The sequence below is a fragment of the Dasypus novemcinctus genome, chromosome 2, assembly GCF_030445035.2.
Source record: "Dasypus novemcinctus isolate mDasNov1 chromosome 2, mDasNov1.1.hap2, whole genome shotgun sequence".
Classification (NCBI taxonomy): domain Eukaryota; kingdom Metazoa; phylum Chordata; class Mammalia; order Cingulata; family Dasypodidae; genus Dasypus; species Dasypus novemcinctus.
Window position 1 is genome coordinate 197,597,862 of NC_080674.1, and position 26,091 is coordinate 197,623,952.

Below are 26,091 nucleotides of genomic sequence, written 5' to 3' on the forward strand. Positions count from 1 at the left end.
GCAAGTAGGTACAGGGGTTCCTTTGGGGGTGGTGAAAATGTTCTTCAATTATACAGCAATGATGACTGAACAATCTTCAAAATGTTGAAAACCACTGAATTGCTCACTTAAGGTAAATTTTATGACAAGTGAACTGTATCTTAACTCAAATTTTTAGAAACAGTGGCAGCAACTGAAGATCTAGAAGCCTTGGGATGGAGATATGCCCAGGTATAGAGGGAGAACTCAGGGAAGAGATGGAAACCAGGATTGTTAATGACTCCTTGCACAAAATAAGTAGTTTTGAGATTCACAATGGATTTAGAATTCAGGAATTTCAGTCAAGAGTGTTGGATTCATCTGCATCCAGTTATTCCCTCTCATAATACTAGGAGTGTGATCAGGTAACTCCTTGAAGTCTTATTTCTCTTTTTCTAGAAGCCATATCTTCTGACTTTCCTCTAGGTTGTTAGGGCATCCTCCTGGGAAATTAAAGCAATGAGTGAAATAGAAACCCTGAACCCATCTATTGTCGTTTTCTCTTTGTCAGCCAAAGGTGGGTCAGAGTAACAGGAAGGTTTATGATACCATGATGTGTGGGGATTTGGAGGAAAATGTATACACGGTTTTGTTTTTTAAGACTTATTTATTCTCCCCCCCCCCCAATTGTGCTTGCTGTCTGCCCTCTGTGTCCATTTGCCATGTGCTTGTCTTCTTTTGGGAGGCACAGGAACCACACCCGGGACCTCCCATTTGGGAGGGAGGTCCCAATGGCTTGAGTCACCTTCATTCCCTGATTTTGTCTCTCATTGCATTTCCTTTTTGTATATCTTTTTTGTGTCATCTCATTGTGTTACCTTTTGCATCAGCTTGCCTGGCTAGCCCATCACGTCATCTGTCTTGCTCATGTTTAGGAGGCACCAGGAACTGAATTCATGACCTCCCATGTGGTAGTTGAGTGCCCAACTGCTTGAGCCACATCTGCTTCCTGATTGCTCATTGTTAGTATACAGAAATGCTACTGATTTTTGCTCATTGATTTTGTTTCCTGCCACTTAGCTCATTTATAAGCTCTAGAAGCTTTGTTGTCAATTTCTCAGGGCTTTTGAGGTATAGGATCATATCTTCTGCAAACAGTGAAATTTTTACTTTTTCTTTTCCAATTTGGATGCCATTTGTATCTTTTTCTTGCCTACATGCTCAAGCAAGTGCTTCTAACACAATGTTAAAAAAAAAAAAAAAAGCAGTGACAGTGAGCATCATTTTCTTGTTCCAGATCTTAAAGGGAAAGCTTTTAGCATTTCACCATGAATATAATACTGGCTATGGGGTTTTATATATATATATATACTTTATCGTGCTGAGGAAGTTTCCTTGTATTCCTAACCTTTGAAGTTTTTTTAATCAGGAAAGTGTGGTGTATTTTGTTGAGTGCTTTCTCTGCATCAATAGAGATGGTCGTGATTTTTTCTTTTGCTATGTTAATGTGGTACATTACATTGATTTTCTTATGTTGAACCATCCTTGCATACTAGGGATGAAACCCATTTCTTCATCATGTGTAATTCATTTGGTGTGTTGTTAAATACAATTAGCAAGTATTTTGTTGCAGATTTTAGCATCTAGGTTCATTAGAGAGACTGGACTATAGTTTTCCTTTCTTGTGGTGTGTTTGTGTGGCTTTGGTATTAGGACAATGTTGGCATCAGAAAATGAGTTAGGGAAATGGACTTGGCCCAGTGGTTAGGGCGTCCATCTACCACATGGGAGGTCCACAGTTCAAACCCTGGGCCTCCTTGACCCATGTGGAGCTGGCCCATGCACAGTGCTGATGCGCGCAAGGTGCCCTGCCATGCAGGGGTGTCCCCTGTGTAGGGGAGCCCCATGTGCAAGGAGTGCACCCGTGAGGAGAGCCACCCAGCGCACAGGAAAGTGCAGCCTGCCCAGCCCAGGAATGGCGCCGCCCACACTTCCCGTGCCGCTGACGAGAACAGAAGCGGACAAAGAAACAAGACGCAGCAAATAGACACAGAGAACAGACAACGGGGGGGGGGGGGGGGGGGGCGCGGGTGAAATAAATAAATCTAAAAAAAAGAGTTAGACAATGTTCTCTCCCATTTTTGGAAGAGTTTAAGTAGAATTGATGTTAGTTCTTTCTGGAATGTTTGGATGAATTCACCTGTGAAGCCATCTGGCTCTTCTTAGTTGGGAGGTTTTTGATGACTAATTCAATATAGTTACTAATGATTGGTCTAAGTTAACTTCTCCTTCATCAGTATAAGATACTTATGCATTTTTAGGAATTTGTCCATTTCATCTGTGTTTTTAGGAATTTGTCCATTTCATCTAAGTTATCTATCTCATTGGCATATAATTTTTCAAAGTATGCTCTTACAATACTCTATTTCTCTGGGACAGTGGTGATAACTCCTTACTCATTTCTTATTTTATGTGTTTGCATCTTCTCTCTTTTTTTCTTTGTTAGTCTAGCTAAGGGTTTGTCAATTTTATTAATCTTCTCAAAGAACTAGTTTTTGTTTTTCAAGTTTCAAATATTTATTAATCAATGTAAACCCCAACATGATACGCAAACATGATTTTGTGTATTTAGAGGGGAAATATTTCTGGGTTAAGTGGAAAATTGTTCAGATGGCTTCTGGAAAAACTTCATGTTAAGCAGCTTTAAAAGGAAACATTTCATTTAGAATTCTGGGCCTTCTTTCTTCAGTTTGCTATAATCTGCATTCACTGAGTAGAATTTGTATTGTTCATTGGAACCCAGTTTGTTCCAGGATTCTGGGTTATTCTTTCTGTCCAACTGACATCTGGATTGAACATTGCCAGACACAAAACATACAATGCTGGTGCAGTAGCTCCAGTTTTTGGTTTTGTTTACTTTTTCTATTGCTTTCTTATTTTCTATGTCATTTAGCTCTGCTTTAATCTTTGTTATGTCCTTCTTTTTACTTGCTTTGGAGTTAGTTGTTCTTTTTCCATTTCTTTCAGGTGTGCAGTTAGGTCTTTGATTTTAGCTCTTCTTTTTCACTGTAGGAATTTATGGTTATAAATTTCCCTCTCAACACTGCTTTTGCTATATTCCATAGGTTTTGATATGTTATGTTGCCATTTTCATTCATTTCAAGGTAATTACTGATTTTCTTTTGTTGTTTTTTGTGCATGTGGTAAGTCTCCTTTGACAGTTGCTTCCTCTTATTCTATATCTTTGCAATTGTCTGTGTTCCCTTGAAAAAAGTATTAGGACCAGAGAAAAGGAAAGAGATAAGAGAAAAAGGATTTATAGTAATAATAGGGAAGCAGACTTGGCCCAGTGGTTAGGACATCTAGGTCTGCAGTTCAAACCCTGGGCCTCCTTGACCCGTGTGGAGCTGGCCCACATGCAGTGCTGATGCATGCAAGAAGTGCTGTGCCATGCAGGGGTCCCCCCACGTAGGGGAACCGCACATGCAAGGAGTGCTCCCTGTAAGGAGAGCCACCCAGTGTGAAACAAAGCTCAGCCTGCCCAAGAATGTTGCCGCCCACACGGAGAGCTGATGCAGCAAGATGACACAACAAAAAAAGAGACAGATTCCTGGTGCTGCTGACAAGAATGCAAGCGGACACAGAACACACAGCGAATGGACACAGAGAGCAGACAATGGGGTAGGGGGAAGGGGAGAGAAATAAATCTTTAAAACAAGAAAGCACATGACAGAGGTATTTCTCCATGGTTGCAATTTTTGTCCTGACGGCCATATCACACACAGGATTTGCTATGCCATATCCAAAGTATGTGTCCATAGTGTTGATACACCATCAGAACCCATGGCTACAGATAATATGTTCATTGTGTTACTGCACTCATGCAGGTCTAAGGCCCAGATAATATGGCTCACCTTTCAAACTGCATGGCCTGGGTATTGTTAGGATCCATGTGACTGTGCTAGCTTCTTCTATAGTGAATTCTTTTTTTTTTTTTTTTTTTAAGATTTTTATTTATTTTTCTCCCCTCCCCCCATAGTGAATTCTTGTGATTTCGCCTATTCTTGCATCTGTCCCCCCCTTGGCTGCATCTGGGAACTCAGAGTACAGCTAGGCAGGATTCTAAATCTTTCCAGTCTAAGAACTCCTGCTCCTTTATGGCTAATCCCAGGGCTTTAATGTATAACTAAGAGGGACCCCTGCCCATTCAAGAGTATTGGCAGAGTATTTCTATAGCAATCTCGCCAATTTTCTCTTTGTCCCTTCTCTGCTTTAGTAGCCAATACCACTTTGCCCTGTAGGTGAGCCTTGCCCCCTCCTTATTCTTCCCAAGGTCATTCTTTGAGTTCCCTATGTGGCAATTCTGGCACAGGTTTTGTTTTCCACCTTCTGTCCACCCTGGCCACCCCAGTGAAAAATGGCAACATACTGCTATTTCCATCCCAAAGCAGGACATTGCAGTGGAGCTTTTCTACTGCTGTCCTTCCCAGGGACAATGCAAGGGGCAAGAGTATCTTCCATTAAGGAGGCCCTTGTTTCATGAATGCCTCAAATGCCATCCAAGGCAGGGCTGTCTCATCCACTTCCAGCTCAGGGGTGGGGCCACAGAGCAGAAGAGCTACTTACTGTTCCTTACTGTAATCTCTCAGCCTCTCCCTCCAGCTCTCCTGTGGATTCTGTCCCAAGTTTTCTGGCTTCTGAAGATTCACAATAATTTGAGAGAGTTCCTGCCAGTTTAGTAGGTGTTTTTGTGGAAAGACAAAGTCCTGGAGCTCCAGATTCCATCTTCCCATAATCCTAAATTTTCTCTCAATTCTTATGAAGGACGTAAATATACATGTCCAAGAAGCACAAAGCACTCCACACAGAATAAGTTGTAATAGGTTTGCTCTGAGACGCATACTAATCACAATATCAAATGTCAAAGGTAAAGAGAATTCTGAAAGCGGCAAGAGAAAACATGATTCATCATATACAAGAGATTCTTGATAAGACTACTGATTTCTCATCAGAAACCAAGGTGGCAAGAAGGCAAAGGTATGATATATTTAAGGTACTAAAAGAGAAAAACTGCCAGCCAAAAATTCTTAAGCTGGCAAACTGTCCTTCAAAAATGAGGGGTGAGTTTAAAATATTCAAAGATAAACAAATTCAAAAAATTTAACAATAAAAGTCCTTCCCTATAAGAAATACTAAAGGGATTTTTTTCAGGTTGAAAGGGAAAGACAGGAAGAAGTGGCTTGGAGTAGTCTATGGAAATAAAGATTTTCAGTAAAGGTAAATAGGTAAATGCTAAACCCAGAAACACTATATCCACAATAGACAACTTCAGTCTTTAATTCCCATAAGAGTCAAAATACAATTGAACAAGAAAAAGGCATGTTTCCTGAAAATGTATATGGAAAATATAAAGAGGTAATATGGGACATAAACAACATAAAGACAGGAAGCAGAGGTATTGGAGTAGAGAATATGTGTACTATTGAAGCTGGTATGTTTTCAAATTACCAGGTTATAGGAATAGGTTGTGAAATTTTTAAAAACCAAGATAGCCACATAGAAGGTATTTTTAAAAAAAGTGTCAAAGGGATAAGTTAGATACAAGACAAAATACCAACTATACATAAAGGAATTTGCAATAAAAATAAAAATATGACATGAACAGCAAAGCATGAAATGGTTTAACAGTTATTCAGTAATAGCACTGAATGCTAATGGATTTAAACTCCCCAATCAAAAGACAATTTGAGGAAATTGTGGGAGCATGGCATTGGATTAGGCATACAAGGCTCAGCTCTCACAAAAACAATGGAGAAAGAGCCAAAGACTGCCCAAGGGACCTGCTTTGGGGGTCCACAGACCAGGACGGTGCTTCACAACTCCCAGAAAGGAGAGGGACAGAGAGATGAAGAAGCCAAAACAATGAACTGTGAGTTACTAAACCTCCTGGCTACTGGGAAGGCTCCCCTTCCCCCAACGCTGAGATATTCAGTGGGGGTAAAACCCTGGTTCATTTCCGCTGACCTAAAGGGGAGAATTTGTCTTCCTCCCTGCCATTTGTTACAACAGAAAAGGGAGGGGGAGTCAAGGGACTTTTCTTCAGTGAATCTGGCCAGCAGACCCCACTCTGATCTTGACTCTGGCCAGTCAAAAACAAAGGAAAACTGAGAAAGATGTACATTGGTGGAAGGAAGCCCTTTCCTTCCCTCCTCGAGCGGCAGAGTAGCTGTGGCTTCCGCTTTGTTGAAATTAAATGTCACCCTTTCCCACACACCCTGAGGCCCAATCTGAACCCCGCCTTCTCTCCAAAAGCCTGCCTGGACCTCCCCAGCCATGGGGCTACTCTGTGCAGTCATCTCTTAGGCACTTAGAATTATTTTTTCAAGGGGAGAATTTTTTTTCTTTTCTTTTAAAGACTGGAAGAAGAGATTCCCACAGGATGACCAGGCTGCCTGGGGGAGAGGAAAAAACTGAATCCACTGGTATCTGTAAAGGAGACTGATTTAGCCCCAGGTAGAAGAGAACTCCACTGTTGCATCAGAAATATCAAGTCTACCAGAGGAGAAGACTGTTGTAACAAAGTTTCCTTACCCTGCATAGCACCTCTTTCAGTTTCACAAACTGGATCTAATGAATCAAAAAATTATGAGGTTTGTAACTTCCTGGAGGCCAAATTACAGAATAACTAGGTGGAACTGAAGCATGAGTTTCTCTAGAATTTTTTATTTCAGGTGCTGATGCCTGCACAGGAAATGTACCATACTTCTTTCATTTTGAAGACAAAGGTGTTGAAACCTGAGATTCATCAGGAGATAAGTCAGACTCAGAACTGGAGCTAGAACTAGAATTTGAACCATCTGATGATGAATCAGAATTATGCAATGGCATAAGAATGATAGACAAAGTACTAGATAATGTCCATATATTAATAGAAATAGGATTACTTTTTCTGTAATGTAATTTTAATAGTTGTAAGACCTTCAGCCATTGAGGATAACTTAACAACTTTTTTCCTTCAGGCTGAAACCATGGACAAACCTTTTCTACTAATATAAATAATTTCTTAAGAGTCGACTCTTTGATGGGATATCCTGAGGCTTTTAATAAAGCCTTCAAAGTTGCTTGATATTCTTTTCATTTACTATGTGAATTCCCCATGTTACCCTGAATGTTCATTAAATCCCAAGAGAAGCTCATCTTTGTACGATTAAAAAAAAAAAAAAAAAAAAAAGATATACATTGGTGGAAAGGCACACCAACAAGTACCATCTGCTGGCTGGTCTGGAAATTACATGGAAAGAAATTGCTTTTAGAGCTATTTCACCTCATCCTTGGAAAAAAGTCTACACCACATTAGTGAGTCCCTGGCATGATTTGGTAACTTAAGCTGGGCAATATTAAGGACTTAGGATAAGTTGAACTAAATATCAAAGAGCTGTGAAAAAAATATTTACAATAGGCAAGAGAGAGAAATTGGCCATCAGGGTAAATTTACCAACAAATCAGATACCTAGACAATAGCAACATATTACAAGTCATACTAGGAAACAGGAAGGAATGGCTCAGCCAAAGGAACAAACCAATCTTGAAGAGATTTGGTATTTAAAACAATCAGTGATAATCACACAACTCTCCTAAGTCAATTTTAAAGAATTGAAAGAAAATATGACTAAAGAGATAAAGGATATTAAGAAGATAGTAGGTGAGCATGAAGAACAATTTTAAAGTGTGTAAGAAAAGTAACAGGACTTATGGGAACAAAAGATATGATGGTGAAATTAAAAATACATTAGATGTCCTCAATGATATTGCAGGGACAGATGCAGGACATTATATATCCTGCCATAACCCACTGAATGGACTGGGGGAGAGTGTAAACTACAATGTAAACTGTAATCCAAGTGGTATAGCAGTGCTCCAAAATGTATTCATCAAATGCAATGAATGTGCCACATTGATGAAAAAGGTTGTTGATGTGGGGGTAGTGTAAGGGGATGGGGAGTTGGGTATATGGGAACCTCATATTTTTTTAAGATTTTTAAAATTTCTCTTCCCTTCCCCCTCCCCCCAGTTGTCTGCTCTGTGTGTCCATTTGCTGTGTGTTCTTCTGTGACCACTTCCATCCTTATTAGCAGACCAATGATTAGCTGCATCATCTTGTGTCAGTTCTCTGTGCGTGCGGTGTCATTCTTGGACAGGCTGCACTTTCTTTCATGCTGGGCAGCTCTCCTTATGGGATGCACTCCTTGTGTGTGTCTCGTACTCGCCTATCATACCCTATTAGGCACTGTCTATGCTCTCAAGAGACTCCTGCCCCTCTACCTGTGATCATAGCAGGACTCCCCCAGGATGGGAGTCCAACTACTTCTTGCTCATTATATGAGTTTCCACCCACTGATAAAACACATATGGCTAAGGGATTTCAAAGTTAGTTGGGAGGTCACTCCAGAGGTTATGCTTATGCATGCTTCGGCAGGAAATTATTGACTGCCAAAGTAAATATTGCCTCAAATAGTGGGTTCCTGAGAGCTCTGGAGACATTCAGACACTATAGGCAGGACAGAGAACTTGAAAATATAATAAATGAACTAGATCTAACAAACATCTATAGAGCGTTGCCCCCCCTCCCCCAAATAGCAGGCTATACATTCTTTTCAAGTGCTCATGGATGCCTTTCAAAGATAGACAATCTCAATAATTTTAAAAGATTGAAATTATATAGAACACATTCTCTAATCATAACAGAATGAAGCCAGAAACCAATAATGGACATAAAAAAGAGCTGATTCATAAATATATGGAGATAAAACAACATACCCTTAAACATCCAGACACTATAGGCAGGGCAGATGGCTCAGGTGTTTTGCACCCTGTTGTTGGGCCCTACTTTGGAATTTATGCTTCCCAATGTGACAGAGTTGGACACCTGTGGTTTCCCTACACATGGCTTGTTTCCCCTTCTGTTTGAACTTGTAGTTGGTACTAGAGTTGATAGGTGTATGTCTATGTACCAGTGGGCCCTGAATCACAAGAGATTTGCAACACCTACTCTCCAGGTCTTTGGACTCACCCAGGACACCTAACAAGGAGATGATGATGGACAATGACCATCTCAAGGAACAGAGAGTTAGCAACTGTAAGCAAGATAGTCTCATCCATCTGTCCCATGGGATTTAAGCCCCCTCAAATAAACATGGAGTGAGCATCCTCATCCCAGAATCCCCAGGTTTGGGAAATGAATGATGAACTAGCATAAACTTACTATTATTATACTATAGACTTATTGTGATCCTAGCAATGGAAGAACTTTTATCATTGATGTGGAGCAAGTGGCCACTGGAGGTTCTGAGGGGAGGAAGAGGGAAAAATAGTTGTAATTTGGGGGCATTCTGGGGACTTGGGAATTGTCCTGAAAGACATTGTAATGACACATATATGCCATTGTGTATCTTATAATAACCAAAATGTGTATGAGAGAGTATAAACTACAATGTAAATTATAATCCACATTTAGTGGCAATGCTCCAAGATGTGTTCATCAATTGTAATAAATGTACCACACTAAAAAAAAATACAACTTTACACCTATAATGATGGCTATTATTTTTAACATTTTTAAATAAAAAATACTTGAAAGGAAATAAAACAAAGTGCATACATGAAAAATCTACAGCTATCATAGTCCTCAATGGTGAAAGCCTGAAAGCTTTCCCTCTGAGATCAGGAACAAGACAAGGATGCCCACTCTCTCTTTTATTATTCAGTATTGTGCTAGAAGTTCTAGCCAGAGCAATTAGGCTAGACAAAGAAATAAAAGTCCCCCAAATAGGAAAGGAAGAAGTAAAATGTTCACTATTCACTGATGGCATGATCCTATAACTAGAAAATCCTGAAAAATCCACAACAAAGCTACTAGAATTAACATGAGTTCAGAAAAGTGGTTAGATACAAAGTTAATATGCAAACATTAATAGCATTTCTATACGCTACTGCTGTGCAATCTGATGAGGAAATCGGGGAAAAATTCCATTTATAATAGTGACTAAAATAATCAAATATTTAGGAATAAACTTAACCAAGGACATCAAATACCTATATTCTGAAGACTACAAAACATTGCTAAAAGAAACTGAAGAATACTTAAATAAATGGGAGGATATTCTGTGTTCATAGATAGAAAGATTAAACATCATTAAGATGTCAATTCTACCAAAACTGATTTACAGATTCAATGCCATCCCAATATAAATCCCAATGGCCTTTTTTGCAGAAATCAAAAAGGCAAAAAAAATTTATTCAGAAGGGTAAGGGGCCCTACAGTACTTTGGTATTATTTATGAATTAAAAAAATAGATATTGGATTATGTTTATAACCTGGCCTGTTTGCACATTAGATTGTATTGGATTTAGAGGTTTCACTTTTACTTGAATAAATAATGATTGAGGCTTTGATTGGGCCACATTAGTAGGATAAAACTACACAGCAGAGCAGAGGAGTTAGTTGGAGTTTTGATGCTGGAGTTATGATGTGGACCCTGGGGATGTAAAACACAGAGGAGGACACATGCTTGTTTTGAGCTGGAGCCCAGGAAGTAAACACAGGAGAACAACACAGAGGAATAGAGAGAGCTCCACAGACATGGCAGAGGCCCCAGGAAGAGAGACAAGCCATTCACCTGATAGTCTGCAGCTGACTTTGTGGAGAGAAGCAAGCCTGAACCCAGAGAGAATCAAGCCCTGGGGAGAAAGACAAAGTCTAGAAAGCCTGATGGCCTACAGCTAAAATTGGAAGAAGCTGGGACCATGGAGCCTTAAGAGGAAGAAGAGGAAGGCTGAAAGTAGGCAGCCATCTTGCTCCAACACATGGCAACAGACTTTGGTGAGGGAAGTAATTTATGTTTTATGGCCTGGTATCTGTAAGTTTCTACCCCAAGTAAATATCCTTTATAAAAGCCAACAGATTCCTGGTATTTTGCATCAGCACCCCTTTGGCTGACTAATACAGGCCTTGAATAGCAAAAAGACATGTCTTTAAAAAGAATGATGTTAGAGGGTTCTCACTTCATGATGTTAAAGCTTACTACTTAGCTACAGTGGTAAAAACAGCATGGTTTGGCATAAGGACAGATTGATCAAATCAGGAACTTAGAAACTGACCCTCACATCTACAGTCAAACGATTTTTGACTAGGCTGTTAAACCCACCCAGCTGGGCTAGAACAGTCTACTCAACAAATAGTGCTGGGAGAACTGGATAGCCATATCCAAAAGAATGAAAGAAGACCCCCATCTCATGCCTTACACATGAATTAACTCAAAATGGATCACAAAATTAAATATAAAAACAAAAGATAAAACCCCTAGAAGAAAATGTAAGAAGACATCTTCAAGATCTTCTGCTAGGTATTTCTTAAGCCTTACAAAGGTTTAAGATGAGCAACAAAGGAAAAAATAGATAAATGGAACCCCCTCAAAATTCAATACTTTGCATCTCAAAAGACTTTGTCAAAAGGGTGAAAAGGCAGCCAACTCAATGGGAGAAAATATTTGGCAATCACATATCTGATAAGTGTTTAATGTCCATGCTATATAAGGAGATCATACAACTCAACATGAAAAGACAAAGTAGCTGATTTTAAAATGGGCAAAAGACTTGAAAAGACAACTAGCTAAAGAAGAAATACAGATAACCAAGAAACACATGAAAAAGTGTTGAACATCACTAGTTATTAGGGAAATGCAAATCAAGACTACAAGATGTCATTTCATACCTATTAGACTGGCCGTTATTAAAAAATCAGAAAACTGTAAATGTTGGACAGGATGTGAAGAGACAGGGACACTAATTCACTGTTGGTGTGAATATAGAATGGTACAGCCACTGTGGAAGACTGGCACTTCCTAAGGAAGCTGAATATAGACTTGCCATGGGACCAAGCAATACCATTGCTAGGTATACACCCAGAATAACTGAGAGCAGTGACATGAATAGATATAGGCACCACCGTGTTCATAGCAGCATTATTCATGATAGCCAAAAGTTGGAAATAACCCAGGTGTCTATCAACTGATGTATGGATTAAGAAATTGTGGAGTATACACACAGTGGAATATTATGCAGTGGTAAGAAATACAGTAGTGAAACATGACAACATAGATGAACCTGGAGGACGTTTTGGTGAGTGAAACAAGCCAGACATGAAAGGACAAATGCTGTATGATTGCCCTATTATGAACTAAACATATAGTGTGAGATATAAATACATTATATGAAACATGAATATGGGTATAATTGCATTAAAGACAGTTTTTCTTTGAAGCTGAAAAATGTAAGTTAATACTACAAAATGTTAATATTAGGCCAAAAAAAAAAAAAAAACATACTAAGTGAAGAAGATTCCATTCCACTACATAGTGTATGATTCCATTTATATAAAATGTAAATATAAATCAATTTTGATGAAATAAGATTAGTGGTTATGTAGGTCTGAGGAAGGAATGCTAAGGGGTATGGAGTCTTTCTTTTTGGAGTAATGAAATTGTTCTAAAATTTTTGAGATGATGAATGTAGAACATCATGATTATACTAAAAGCAATTGAGTATACACTTAGGATAGAATAGCCAGGAACAGTAGCTATCTAGTGGGGGAAGTATAGAGAGATTGAGAGGTGAGGAATTCTCTTTTTTGTCTGCCTGCTTTTTATTATTATTGAAATAATGGAAATGCTCTACTAATGACTGAAGTGATGAATGCACAACTATGTGATTATAGCAGACATTATTGATTGTATACTTCGGATGAATTGTATGTTTATTAATATGTATCAATAAAATTGATTTGTTAAAAAAAAAAAGACAATTTCACAGAATGGATCAAAAAGCGTGTTCCAGCTCTATGTTGTTTACGAGACTCAACTTAGACCCAAAGACACAAATAGGTTTAAAGTGAAACAATAGAATCAGATATTCCATGGAAACAGTAATCAAAAAAGGAGCTGGGGTAGTTATACTAATATCTGGCAAAACAGATTTTAAGAGAAAAACACTTAATAAGAGACAAAGTAGCACAGCATATATTTATAAAAGGGGCAATACAACAAGAAGATATAGCAATAATAAATATGCACCTAACCATGGTGTCCCAAAATACATGAAGGAGACCATGACAAAACTGAAGGGAAAGGCTCTGGACTCCTGCTATGCTGCTGCTGCATCTTCCTCTGGCTGCCATCTTGATCATCTATAGGACCTCATCAGTCATAATGAGATGTTCTTCAATATTTACAAGATCTGAGAGATCATGGGCGAGCTGTGCCTGGAGGTGAAGGGGAAGATGGTCAGTAGGATTAAGGGTAACACTGATGATACAATCAATGGTGGAAATGTCTCCACCCAAGGTCCCAAGGGTGAAGGTACTGAGAGCATAATCATCACTGGTGTTTAAATTGCCACAATCCATCACTTGCAGGAAACCAGCTTCACAAAAGAAGTTTACAAGAAGTATAGCAAAGAGTACATGAAATCATTCAAAGGCAAATTTGAACAGAGATCAGGAAAAGTAAAACCTTTTATGAAAGGGGCTGCAGAACAAAGCAAGCACATTCTTGCTAATTTCAACAACTGTCAATTCTTTATTGGTGAAAACAAGAATCCAGATAGTATGGTAGCTTTCCTGGACTACCAGGAGTATGGTGTTAACCATATATTATTTTCTTTAAGGATGGCTTAAAATGGAGAAATGTTAACAAATTTGGCACCTTGGATCCCCTCTCATAAATGGGTGCTGTTTTTCATCCACACAATACCAGGACTTAGAAGGACTGTTGCATCTTGAACTTTTAATTTATTTTGATCTTGATTTATTTGAAGCAGAGGCATTGTTTTTAAGAAATCATATCATGTAGGCTGTCTAAAAAATAAAAATGCATTTAAACTCATTTGATAGAATTCCTCTTAGTTTAATATATTTAAACTAAAATTTTCCTTTACTGTTCCTGGAGAAGCTAAAGTCTCTTTGTAGATAAATGCTATACATTATAAGACTGTCTTCAGATAACTATGTCTACAGTTAACCTACTTTCAGGAATGAAATATAAAAACAAGAACCAAAAGTTTTAATTTTGAATTGATGGGAGAGACCATAATCCTAGCAGTGCCAACATTTCAAGTGGATCTTTATACATTTCATTATCTACAAATAGAAGTAAACTCTGGAAGAGTTTACCAAAAGAATAAAAAGAGATTATATAATAATTGGAAGCTGTGTCCTGTATGAGCTTATTTATCATAAATCAAGTAGAATCAAGCTCTAGAGAAATCTGGAAGTCTCATGGAATGAATGGCAAATGCCCTGGCATTGGGATAGTAACTTGAACAGGAGTCATGCAAACTGGCCTGTCCTACCACAAGTTTTTGTACAACTCATGAACTAAGATGGTTTTATATTTTTAAATGGTAATCAAAATACTTTGTGACATGAAAATTATATGATATTTAAATTTTTAAAAAATGGAAGGGAGAAAGAGACATCTCTAAAATAATAGTTGAATGTTAATACATCACTCATCAATAGAACATCTAGCCAAAAGATCAATAAGGAACAGAACTGGAAAAATATGGTAAATGAACTAGACCTAACTAGAGCACTAGAGTACTGTCCCCCCCAAACAGCAGGATATACATTCTTCTCAAGTACACATGAATCATTCTCCAGAATAGAACACGTTATATCACAAAACAAGCCTCAATAAATTAAAAAAATATTGAAATTATACAAAGTATCTTATATGACATTACTGGAATAAACTTGGAAATAAAAAACAGGCAGAGGAAGGATTGGGGAAATATGGCAATGGACTAATAGCAGAGCTCAATGCTCTCACAAAAAACAATGGGGAGAGTCAAAACCTGCCCGAGGGACCTCCTTTTAGGAGTCAGCAGACTAGGGCAGTGCTATATAACTCTGAGATAAATGTGAGTTATCAATCCTCTGTGGCAGTCCAGAAGGGTTCCCCTCCCCCACCCCAAGTATTAAGCTGGGGTAAAACCCCTGGTACGCTGCAGCCAACTGAGAGGTGAACAGACATCTTCCTCCTTGTCAGCTGTTTCAAGGGAAAAGGGAGGGAAATTGGGATGCTTTTCATCAGTGAATTTGGCCAGCCCATCCTTCTTTGAACCTCCAATCTGCAGATTCAACATGGAACACAGGAAAGCCCAGACTGAGATCGAAACATCTGCATGGAAAGGTGCATTGACTAGCGCAATCTGCTGGTGAGTCTGGAAACTGCTTTCTGTATCCAACCTCTGGGAGAAAATCTGTACCCCACTGGTGAGACCCTGGCATGTTTTTGAAAACTTAAGGTGGGCAAGTTTGAAGACTAAGAATAAGTTAAACCAAATATCAAAGAAGAGCTGTGGGAAAAAAATAGACAAGAGAGAAATTGGCCATCAGAGTAAATTCACCAACATATTCAGATGCTAGCCATCAGGAAAACATTACAAGCCATACTAGGAAACAGGAAGAGATGGTCCAGCCAAAAGAATAAACTGAAAATTCTGAAGAGATACAGGATTTAATACAAATAATCAGTGATAATAACACATCTCTCCTAAATCACTACAAAGAATTTAAAGAAAATATGACTAAAGAAATAAGGTATTTTAAGAAGACACTGGGAAGCAGATTTGGCTCAATGGATAGAGCATCTGCCTACCACATGGGAGGTCCAGTGTTCAAACCCAGGGTTCTCCTGATCCATGTGATGAGTTGGCCCACACACAGTGCTGATGCATGCAAAGAGTGCTGTGCCATGCAGGGGTGTCCCCTCTGTAGGGGAGCCCCATGTGCATGGAGTGCAACCCATAAGGAGAGCCACCCCAAGCAAAAAAAGTGCAGTCTGTCCAGGAGTGGTGCCACACACATGGAGAGCTCATGCAGCAAGATGACACAACAAAAAGACAGATTCCTGGTGCCGCTGATAAGAATACAAGCAGACACAAAAGAACACACAGCGAGTGGACATAGAGAGCAGACAACTGGGGGGTGATGGGGAAGGGGAGAGAAATAAATTTTAAAAAAGAAGACACTGGGAGAGCTTAAAGAACAATTTGAAAAGCTGCAAAGAAAAGTAACAGACTTTATGGGAATGAAAGACATGATGGATGAGATTAAAAAAACATAAGAGCAGATTTGCATTGCTTGAAGACAAAAGAAAGAGCATCTGAACTGGGAAAGGCAGGAGAATAGAAAGAGAAGAGAATGGAAAAAATGGAACAGAGTTTCAGGGAATTGAATGACAATGCAAAATGCACAAACATTTGCATTATTGGTGTCCCATAAGGGAAAAAGAATGGAAAAGGGGCAGAAAAAATATTTGAGGAAATACTGACTAAAAATTCCCAACCCTTATGAAGGGCATAAATATCAATATCCATGAAGGACAATGCATCCCCAAGCAGAATAAATCAGAATAGACCTACCCAGAGACACCTATTATTCAGACTGAGAATTATCAGAGATAAAGAGAGGATTCTGAAAGCAGGCAAGAGAAAAACAAAACATCACATACAAGGGAAACTTTTTAAAAAAAGATTTATTTATTTATTTTTATTTCTCTCCTCACCTCCCCCCCCCCCCCATTGTCTGCTCTCTGTGTCCATTCACTATGTGTTCTTCTGCATCTGCTTGCATTCTTGTCAGTGGCATCAGGAATCTGTGTCTCTTTTTCTTGCATCATCTTTCTGTATCAGCTCCACTCCTAGGCAGGCATCTTTTCATGCAGGGTGGCTCTCCATGCAGGGTGCACTCCTTGCACATGGGACCCCCCTACATGGGGGACACCCCTGAATGGCATGGCACTCCTTGCACATCAGCACTGTTCATGGGCCAGCTCACCACATGAGTCAAGAGGTCCTGGGTTTGAACCCTGGACCTCCCATGTGGTGTGCAGAAGCTCAATCAGTTGAGCCAAATCCACTTACCTATACAAGGGAAACTTGATTAAGTGCTGACCTCTTATCAGAAACCATGGAGGAGAGAAGAAAGTGGTATGATGTATTTAAGGTACTGAAAGAGAAAACCTGCCTGCCAAGAATTCTGTATCTGGCAAAGCTGTTAAAATATGAGGGTTAGCAGATGTGGCTCAAGCAATTGGGTGCCCACCTCCCACATGGGAGGTCCCAAGTTTGGTTCCTAGCACCTCCTAAAGAACCTAAAGAAGACAAGCAGACACAGTGAACAGATAGATGAGGGAGCCATGTTGGGGCTGGGAAATATATAAACAAATAAATTTGATTGTTAAAAAATGAGGGTAAGTTCAAGTTCTTCACAGACAAAACAAAACCTGATAGAATATGTTAATAAAAGACAATATTTGCAAGAGATACTAAAGAGGGTGTTGCAGCCTGCAAGAAAAAAACAAGGGTGAGAGATTTGGAGAAGAGGGTAGGAATGAAGATTATTAGGAAGGGTAAACTAGAGGATAAGCAGACAGACAATAGAATGATATGACAACAGAGAACTGAAGGACAAAATGGATGAGGTAAGTAATGCCTTTACAGTAATAACACTGATTGTTAATAGATTGAACTCCCTAATCAAAAGACATGGACTGATAGAATGGATAAAAATATATAAACCATGTGTATGTTGTCTACACCTCAGATATAAGGACACAGCCGGTTTAAAAGTGAAAGGTTGGAAATAGTTATTCCATGCAAATAGTAACCTAAAAAGAGCAGGAGTATACCAGATAAAATAACAGCTGTATAGTATATGAACAATAATTACTCAGTGCAACTGGGAAATTTTTCCTGTGATCAGTATTCTGTAATGTTCTTTATACAAAATAAACACTTGGTTTTAATTGAGGAGTGAAGAGATATAGTTTTGGATACTTCATTTTTCTTTAGTCACTTCTTATTCATACTCAAATAATCTATCTGGATCAATAATGATTTAGCATGACTACTGTTGAACAAGATTTTGAGTTTTTCTGTCTCATAAAATTATGAGTTGGCAAATCGTTATCTGCTGTAATTCATTCCTATAAGATGTGAAGAATTCCCAAGTGGTACAGCATTTCCCAATGCTACAAGAAAAGAACCGGGAAATGGACTTGGCCCAGTGGTTAGGGCGTCCGTCTACCACATGGGAGGTACGCGGTTCAAACCCCGGGCCTCCTTGGCCAGTGTGGAACTGGCCCATGCGCAGTGCTGATGTGCGCAAGGAGTGCCTTGCCATGCAAGGGTGTCCCCTGCGTAGGGAAGCCCCACGCGCAAGGAGTGCACCTGTGAGGAGAGCGCCCAACGCGAAAGAAAGTGTAGCCTGCCCAGGAATGGCGCCGCCCACACTTCCTGTGCCACTGACGACAACAGAAGCGGACAAAGAAACAAGCAGCAAATAGACACTGAGAACAGACAACCAGGGGAGGGGAGGATTAAATAAATAAATAAATCTTAAAAAAAAAAAAAAAAAAAGAACCATCAACTGCAAATTTTGTATCTGGTGAAAATATCCTTCAGGAATGAAAAGGAAATAAAGATATTCTATATAAAGGGAAACTACGAGAATTTATCATTAGAAGACTTAAAGAATGATTACAGAAAGGTCTCAAAACCAAAAGGAAATGATATCAGATGAAGACTTGGAATTTCAGAAAGAAAAGAAAAGCAATGGAATGGATAAAAATTTGGTGATAAAATATATTATCCTTCCTAAAAATGAGCAGAGAAAGGATGTGGCTTAAGCAATTGGGCACCAATTGGTCTTGGGAGCAGGTTCTGGGAGCAGTTCTAGTGCCTCTTAAAGAAAAAAAAACAAAACACAACAGACAATGAGCAAATAATGAGCAAAAACAGACAAGGAAGCCAACTCTGGTTGGGGGGAATGCTTACCATTGAAAAAAAGAAAAACAGCAAAGAGCCAAAATAAAAGACTTACTGACAAACCTGGAGGAACAAGAAAAAGAACAGAAAACTAAACCCAGGGCAATCAGAAGGCAACAACAAAGATTAGAACAGAATTGAATGAAATTGAGAATAAGAAAAACAACTTTTGAGCTGTCATTTTCTGTTTTGTTTTTTTGAATTTGAAAAAAAAAGTTATTTAAAAAATGGAGAGTATTAACAAAACCAAAAGTTGGTTCTTTGAAAAGATCAGTAAAACAGACAAATCCTTAACTAGACAGAGAAAGAAGAAAGGAGAGGAAATACAAATGAATAAAATCAGAAATGAAATGGGCAACATTACTACTGACCCCACAGAAATAAAAAGGATCTGAGATACTATGAATAACTGTGCCAAAAAAATTAGACAACCTAGATGAAATGGACATATTCCTAAACACACATGAAAATGTACACTGATTCTACATGAAATAGGTTTCAAAGAAGCAATTATAAATAAAGAGACTGAATCTGTTATTTTAAAAACTCCAAATAAAGAAAAGCTGAAGACATGCTGACTTCACAGGCAAATTCTACCAATCATTCCAAGAAAAATTAATGCTAATTCTGGTCAACCAGTCACAAACAATTGGATAGGATTGAATTCAACATCATTTTAAAGGAATTATACACCATGACCAAGTGTGTTTTATTTCTGGTATTAAAGGGTGATTTAATGCAAGAAAATAGTGTAGTACACCACATAAACAAATTGAAGGAGAAAAACCATAAGATCATCTTGATTGACACAGAAAAGGAATTAAACAAAATCCAACATCCTTTCTTGATTAAAAAAAAAAACTTTTTGACAGATAGGAAAAAAGAAACATTCCTCAAAATGATAAAGGGCATACTTTAGTTTGCCAAAGGGATGCTGATGCAAAATATCAGAAATGGTTGGCTTTTATAAAGGGGATTTATTTTGGGGGCAAAAGCTTACTTTTCCAAGGCCATGAAAAGTTCAAACTGAAGCACCATAAGAGATGCTTTCCCACCAAAGTCAGCTGCCATGTCTTGAAGCAAGATGGTCACTGATCTCTGCTGAGGTTTGAGCTTAGCTGAGGGCAACCAGGCATATAGCAGGGCTCATCTCTTGAGCTGCTTTGTGGGCCCAGCCTCTTGAGCCTTTTGAGGGCTTCTGTTTTGCTGCTGTCCTCTATCTCTCATTGCAAAATAAAATATGCCAGCTCTCTTTTCTCTCTCCATGTGAATCTGTCTCTCTCTGTGTTTCCATTTATTTCAGACCCAGAAAAAGGGCAGAGACTCAGCCTGAGTCATGCCTCATTGACATACTTCAATCAAAAGCCTTAACACAGTCATATCAAGTGATCTAATCAAAGACCCCTCAACTAAGGCTCTGGAAAGATAGCATTAGAGTAGGCAGGCAGACCTCCAATCTCTCACAAAAACAGTGGAGAAATAGGCCAAAAGCCATCCAAAGTACCTGCTTTGGGGTTGAGCAGACCAGGACAGTGCAGCACAAATGAAAGGAAGGTGAAAGACAGAAAGACAAAAACTAAAAACAAATATGAGTTACTAAATCCCCACAGAGGCTGGGAAGGGCACCCATCCCCATCCTCAAGAGTTCATCCAGGATAAAACCCCTGTCTTATGGCAGCTGAGAGGGGAACAGACATCTTCCTCCCTGGGAAGAGGGAGGGTGTATCGAGGGCAGAATGGTTTCTCTTCAGTGAAGTATGCCAGCAGAACCTGTTTTGAATCTCAGCTCTGGCTAAAATAGAAACATGGGCAACCAGAGTTTGAAAGAAATACCTCTCTGATAAGCCTTGCAGTTGAGCACCTATCTGCTGGCTGACCAGGAAACTGTAAGGAGAAAAACTGCTTTTAAGTTTCTCTTAGTCCCAACTCTGAGGAGATTATCTGTGCCTCATTAGTGAACCCCTGCCTTAACTTTGACAATGTAAAGCAGGGCAATTTTAAAGATTCAGAATAAGTTGAACCAAAAATCAAAGAAGCACCATGAAAAAAAAATGGCGAGAGAAATTGACCATAAAGTAAATTCACCAACATATTCAAATGCCTAGAAATCAGCAAAAAAACACAAACCATAGTAGGAGACAGGAAGACATAGCCCAGCCATAGGAAAAAAACAAATATCCTGATGAGGTACAGAATTTAAGACAACTAATCAATGATAATCACACAAATCTCCTAAATCAATTCAAAGAATTGTGGAAAATATGACTAAAGAGATAAACGATATTAAGAAGTCACTGGGTGAGCATAAAGAACAATTTGAAATCCTGCAAAGAAAAGTAACAGAGCTTATAGGAATGAAAGACACAATGGATGACATTAAAAACACATTACAGGCATATAACAGCAGACTTTAATTACTAGAAGACAGAATTAGTGATATTGAGGAGAGAATGAACTGGAAAAGACAGGAGGACTGAAAGAAAAGAATGGGAAAAATGGAACAGGGCCTCAGAGAATTGAATGACAACACAAAACACACAAACATATATGTTACCAGGAAAAGGACAATAAGATTAACTGTTGACCTCTCATTAGAAACCATGGAAGTGAGAAGAAAGTGGTATAATGTATTTAAAGTAGTGAAAGAAAATAACTGCCAGCCAAGAATTCTGTATCCAGCAAAACTGTTCTTCAACAATAATGGTGCAGGAAGTAGACTTGGCCCAACAGATAGGGCATCTGCCTACCACATGGGAGGTCTGTGGTTCAAACCCTATGCCTCCTTGACCCATGTGGAGCTGGCCCATGCACAGTGCTGATGCATGCAAGGAGAGCCATGCCATGCAGGGGTGTCCCCCGCATAAGGGACCCCACCTACAAGGAGCACACCCCATAAGGAGAGCCATCCAGTGCAAAAGAAAGTGCAGCCTGCCCAAGAATGGCGCCACACACAGAGAGCTGACACAGCAAGATTATGCAACAAAAAGAAACAGATTCCCAGTGCCACTGATAAGGATAGAAGCAGTCACAGAAGAACATGAGTGAATGGACACAGAGAGCAGACAACTGGGGAGGAAGGGGAGAGAAAGAAATAAAAAATAAATCTTTAAAAAAAAAACAATGGTGCACTTAAAGACTTCACAGACAAATAAAAACAGAGGATATGTTGCCAAAAGTCCAGAATTACGAGATGATAAATGGAGTGCTGTAAACTGAAAGGTAAAGACAAAGGTGAGAGACTTGAAGAGTGTAGAAATGAAGGTTATTAGAAAGGGTAAATTAAAGGATAAAAGGACAGACAATAGTAAGATATGACAACAGAAAGGTCAAAGGACAAACTGGGTAAAAACTTTACTGTAATAATATTGAATGATAATGGCTTGAACACCCCAATCAAAAGACATAGACTGATACAATGAATTTTTAAAGTGTGAGTCATCTATACACTGCCTTTAAGAGATTACTTGTTTGCTTGTTAGACTGAGTCATGTCTTCCATTTCTTAGTATGGCTTGTAATTTTTTGTTGGGGTCTGGGCATCTGTTTATCTTGATGGGCTTATGTGGTTGATTAGCTTATCTTTCTATGCTAGAGTTTTATTTTGTTTTTTTCTTCATGTGTGGTAAGATTAATTTTTGATACCTGGTTCCTCTTATTCTATATCTTTGCAGTTGTCTGTATTCCCTTGAAAGGGAATACTAGGACCAGAGAAAAGGAAAGAGATAAGAGAAAAAGTATAATAGTAATAATAATACAAAAAAGGTAGAAGAGGAACTGTGCAAGAGCTAGGAAACTAAGTAATATGAGTGAAAAATCATAAAAAGTACAAGGAACAAGACAAAAAGAGGTGGAATAGAAAAAATAAAACAAGAGGCAATATAGAAAAGAATAAAAAGAATTAAAAGGCTGGACAAATGAGAAGAGAATAGAAGGAAAGAAAAGAAAAAGGGGGGGCGGAGAAAAAATGAAGACCAAACAAGTGGTGGAAAAGCAACAGAAGTTGGAGGACAGAAAAATGAAGGAAAGAAGAGAAATAAAATAGGTTGAAAAATAAGTAAAAGAAAAAAGGAAACAAAGAAGGGAAAACAACAAACAAGAAACAAAACGGCAAAAAAGAAGCAACCCAGGAAAAATAGCCTTCCCTCTTAGGCCCCTAGAGACTTTCACAGGCTGCTGGTGCTCATTAATTAATCACCCTGCAGCCTGCCCTCTGCAGGTGATTGTATTAGTCAGGGTTCTCTATAGAAACAGAATCAACAAGAGATATCTGTCAATAGTAAGAGATTTATAAGAGCCTCTCATGCAGCTATGGAGATGAACATGTCCAGGTTCTGCAGGCAGGCTGCAACCAGGAGCTCCAATGAAAGTCCAGTGAAAATTCTTGATGAATTCTGGGAGGTGTTGGCTGTCCAAACATGAGCTGGGAAATTTTCACTCAATGCTGGAATTGCTTCCCCCTTTTAAGGCATTCAACTGATTGGATAAAGTATCACTCATTGCTGATGGCAATTTCCTTGACTGATGTAATTATAACCAGCTATCTATAATTTACCATTGCAGTAAAGTCAATGGTGACTAAAGCCCATAAATGCCCTTGCATCATTTTTAGCCCAGTACTTGCTTGACCAAAAAACTGGGCACAAGTATCTGGCCGAGTTGACAAAATAGCCTAACCATCACATTGATGTATCCAGTTTTAGTGAATAAAATAAAGGAAAAAGAAAGAAAAATAACTTAAAAAAACACACAAAACAAAACAATAGAAACTTGTTTGTAAGTTCCCTATCATAAGTTGCTAGGTGCATGCATTAACTCTTCCTGGAAATTACTTCCCTTAGGAAGTAGCAGGACACAAACCAGTAAGCTTCTACATACAGGGCAGGAATTCTCTCACTGCACTGTAGTAGCTCAATAGACTACATAGGCTTTTGAAAATTTGTTGAGTTTTTCCTGCCCCTGTTTCCCTTAGGCAAGTTGAGCTTTTAATAGTTTTCAGTGACTGGGCTATTTAGTTGCCTGTCTCTGCCCCCTCCCTGACCAAGTTCCTTTCTTACAGGGTGGCTGGGTGTAACAGCCTACCTGAGCAGATTTCCCTCTCCTCTCTCCTTGGGGCCACCTCAGGGCTGGCTGGTATCCTCCCCGAGATTCAAAGGGGGCTCAGGTGGCCTAGCCCATGGAAAGAAAACCACTCTCCATCCTTTGGCAAACTCCTGTTCCTCCCAAGGAATGTTCCCTCCACTCAGCTGGCTGGTAAGAACCAGGGGTGCCGTAGAGGCCATTTGCCTTGAGGGTGGGGCTTAGACACCCACCATTTCCAGCCACAAGGGTGAGAAACTCACAGTTTTCCCTTGGGCTTTTTATCTCTTTGTCCAGCTCCCCCCAGATCAATGCCCTGAAGCCTCCTGCTCTGTGAGTCCCCAAAATAGCACACTCAGGTAGGATTTTGCCCCTGCTCAGCTGTTTTTTGTGAAAGAGCTGGGCATTACTTACCTACAAGATGACATTTTCCCAGAACTCCCAGAGATTACTTTAGATGCAAGCACACAATGATGAAAGTGAATGGTTATAAAAAGATATTCCATGCAGGGCACTGGAGGTGGCTCTAACCATTGGGCACCTCCCTCCCACATGGGAGGTCCTGGGTTTGGTTCCTGGGGCCTCCTAAAAAGATGAGCAAACAACAAACAGATGCAGAGCATAGACAGTGAGTGAAAACCACAGGGGGAGGGAGGTAAATAAAATAAATCTTTAAAAAAGATATCCCATACAAATAGTAACCAAAAACAATCTGGAGTGATGATACTAATATTAGACAAAATAGATTTTAAATGCAAAACATTTATGAGGGATGAAGAAGGCCATTATATATAAATAAAAGGGGCAATTCATGAAGAAGAATTAACTATAATGAATATTTATGCAACTAACCTGGGTGCCCCAACACCCATGTGGCACACATTGGAAAAACTCAAGAGAGAAATAGATGCCTCTAGAATAATATTTGGAGACTTCAATACACCATTTTCAGTATTAGAAACAACATCTTTACAGAAGATAAAGGCACAGAGAGCTAGAATTATATGATAAATGAACTAGACCTAACAGACATTTATAGAGCATTAAACCCCCAAACAGCAGAATATACATTCCTTTCAAGTGCGATGGATCCTTCTCGACGTTAGGCCATATGTTGAATCACAAGAAAGGTCTCAAATTTAAAAAGATTGAAATGATTAAAAAAACACTTTTTCTGATCAAAAAGGGAAAATTAATAAATTCAACACATATTCTATATCTAACCTTTAAATCCATCACTATATGCCATTTTGCTAGTAAGGGATCCTGACATTATATGGGCTTCAATTTTCAGTAAGTTCTGGATCACAGAGTGATTCAACAATGGCAGCGGAGGAATACTGGTATAGGATACTATTGACAGGTGATATATGGCTCACAGGGAGCTATACAGGGCATATGTCCAGGGTGCATGGTAATGTTTGGATATACTCATAGTGGCAACAATTTGAAACTACAGCTGGGGGGTACTGGGTTCCTGGCCGGGGGATGCTCTGTCGTGGTTCCTAGGGGAGCAGCGGCAGTCCTCCAGGTACAGCGGCAAGGACTGAGAAGGAATGAGGGTCCAACAGTGAGCCCCTTATACTAATGACTATGCTTGTGAGCCTATATGCCTGAAATAAGAACAAGGCCTAGAGCAGCACTGTGCCTGGGAATTTCCTCCTGACAGCCTTCATGTTACTCAAATGTGGCCAGTCTCGAAGCCAAACTGAGCATGTAAATGCAATGCCTTCCCCCCAGTGTGGGACATGACACCTGGGGATGAGCCTCTCTGGCACCGAGGGATCACTATCAACTACCAACTGATGCAACTGGAAAATGACCTTGAATTGAAGGTTCGATGCGGATCAGCAGAATATCCCTGTCTACATATAATAACATGACTTTAAAATGCTGTTTGACCTAATGTAAGGGGGAAAAAGAAAGGAGAAATGAGTTTATATGGCTACGAGTCTCTAAAAAAGAGTCTGGAGGCTGTCAGAAGGATTGCCCTTATGCACAACTGAGCAGAGTCTAAGAGACAGATAAAGTAGATACAATCTCCAGGTATTGGTTCCTTGGAGGGTTAAAGAGACCCACGGGTTCTATGGTCATGGCAGATGGGGTTCTCTGCCATGTCAGATGGCCCTTCTTTGGAGCTGGTGTTTCTGTGTGATGAAACTGGACTCAAATG